The sequence below is a fragment of the Callospermophilus lateralis genome, chromosome 17 (genome assembly GCF_048772815.1).
Source record: "Callospermophilus lateralis isolate mCalLat2 chromosome 17, mCalLat2.hap1, whole genome shotgun sequence".
Classification (NCBI taxonomy): domain Eukaryota; kingdom Metazoa; phylum Chordata; class Mammalia; order Rodentia; family Sciuridae; genus Callospermophilus; species Callospermophilus lateralis.
Window position 1 is genome coordinate 3912462 of NC_135321.1, and position 2331 is coordinate 3914792.

At 44.5% G+C, this 2331-nt stretch overlaps 1 non-coding gene across 1 annotated transcript; it reads right to left on the reverse strand.

Annotated features, from left to right (window-relative positions):
• Window positions 1–200: 200 nt before the first annotated feature.
• LOC143383054 (U6 spliceosomal RNA) lies at window positions 201–306 on the reverse strand. The gene has a single exon (XR_013089100.1). It is a non-coding gene; the product is annotated as a U6 spliceosomal RNA (small nuclear RNA).
• Between the last annotated feature and the right edge of the window lie 2025 nt (window positions 307–2331).

Consider the following 2331-nt stretch of genomic DNA (forward strand, 5'->3'; position numbering starts at 1 on the left):
CAGCACTGTTATTTTTTGTTTAATATTACTTTGGTTATTCTGGTCTTTTATTCTTCCACATTAGTTTTAGTTCTGTTCTTTCTAGTTCTGTGAAGAATTTCATTGGTATCTTGATGGAGATGGCAGTGATTCTGTAAAGTCACCTTTGTTAATATGGAACATATTCTTCAACTTATTTCTCAGTGTTCTATAATTTTCACAAATATATGGAACACTTCAAGGACTGGAATGTCTTCCTTGCACAGGACCCATGCTGACTTTCCTGTGTCATTCTGGTTTTAGTGTATGTGCTGCCCAACCCAGCACAACATTTTTTACTTTTAAAAACTGCAGTGTTGGTACCATCTATACAAACAGAGATATGATAAATTGTGGTATAAAGGTGTATTAAGAATTGTAATGCAAAAAACAATAAGAGAGCTCATGTATAATGTCATAATTTGCCGTGAACAGACTTTATATACAGAGTTAAGAAAAATTGTGCTGTGAATGGATAATTATGAATGTAATGCATTCCACTATTGTCATGTATTAAAGAAAGAAATTTAAAAAAAAGAACATTTCTAAGTTAAAAATTAATGGTGTTAGACCTGAGGCTGTAGCTCAAAAACAAACAAACAAAAAGACCAAAATGAACAAACAAACAAAAAAACCTGCAGTGTTGGGTTGTGACAGTGGGATGGGACCAGAATCACCCAAGATTTCTGAGCTAGGAAGTGACTGGGTGGCTTATGACGTCACTGGCAGATGTCAGGGCTCTTAGGAGTGTGCTGGAGCCGAGCAGGTGGAAGAGCTGAGCACAGAAAGGCCAGGAGACCCTGTGGAGAGGTTCTCGGTAGCACAGACTCTCCTGTATAAAACAGTGTTTTTACTGATGAAGCCCACCCCATCTTTCAAGGGTACTTGGAGAGCTTAATGGGGTGCAGATGCTGGCAACCTGACACATGGTTTCTCACATGCTGACATTTAGTAACTACTTTATCCCTTGGCCAAGAGAATCTAATTCCAGAACTCTCCGTATTCTCAGGATGTTCACTTGGCAGAGCAGCTATGGTCGGATATTTAGGCTTTTCTAATCTCAACATCCTGGGTCCACCAAAGCGTGTGGGAAGAGGCTTCTTTCATCTGCTGGTGAAGAGGGCACCCGCGGGCCCTATGCAGCTCAGGGAGAAGCCAGGGCTGCAGACTCCTTCAGAGGGGCAGAGCGCCACTTTCTGCAAAGAGTTGCATGTCCTTTGCCAAGTGGGAAATGACAACTCTGGGATGTCACTTTTTCCTGAGGATGCTGCTGTAAGAGTTTCAAAGCCAAGCACCATGGTGTTTTTTTCCGCATGCAGCAGTTTTGGGTGACCAGGATGGGCTTGATACCCACCTCTGATGTGTGCCCACAGGAAGATGCACCTGTGTACGTGAAGGATCAGCATCAGGGGCTCCTCCTTCTGTCCCTTGTCTGGAGGGGAAGCCCAACAAGCAGTTGTAATGGAATTGAAGTGAAAATAAAAGAAGGGAGGGAATAAAAAAGGTTATAAGTTTCCTGAAGTTTAGTCTCCAAGTGCACTGCAACTGTGGATGGTTAGGAAACCCCAGAGGCTTATAAACCAAGCTGAGTCCTGTGAGAAACAGGGTGACTCATTTGTGCAGAGATTTCTGGCCAACCTCAACAAACAACAGAGGCCTTAGTGAAAGAGAACAGCAACAACTTCACTGTGTGGTTCTAAATGTTTTACTTCTAAACTTTTGTGTGGAAATAATAGCAACTGCCTGCAGTTTTAAAATTCATGGCTCATAATCATGTTCTAAGGAAGTGCTCCTCTAAGGAGGACCCTGAGCTCACAGGTTCTCCAGGGAAGACCCTGAAATGGTGTATGTACTCTAGGGAGGACCCTGCGCTTGTGTGAGTACTCCAGGGAGGATCCTGAGCTCTCATGTGCTCCAAGAAGGACCCCAATCCATGTGTACTCCACAGTGTGTTTGTGTGCTCCGGGGAGGACGCTGAGTTCACATGTGCTCCTGGAAGGACCCCGAGCCCATCTGTGCTCCAGGGAACTGGACTCTGCTTCTTTGACAATCCTCTGCACGCCCGTCCCCGTCCCTGTCCTGCAGGCCCTTACCATTGCACCAATCAGTGCCGGAAGGGGAGAATGCTGGGACTGCAGCTTCTAAATTGTGACTTAATCACAAGACAAGAAAAGGATAGTTACACAAGTCGTAAGGCCACTTATGGCCACTGAAAGTCAAAACAATGACTCTTCATAAGGACATGCTGTTTGAAACCCTCCCCACCTACCAGAGCGACTGTAATCAAGACGGTGAGTGTTGGCCAGAACTAGG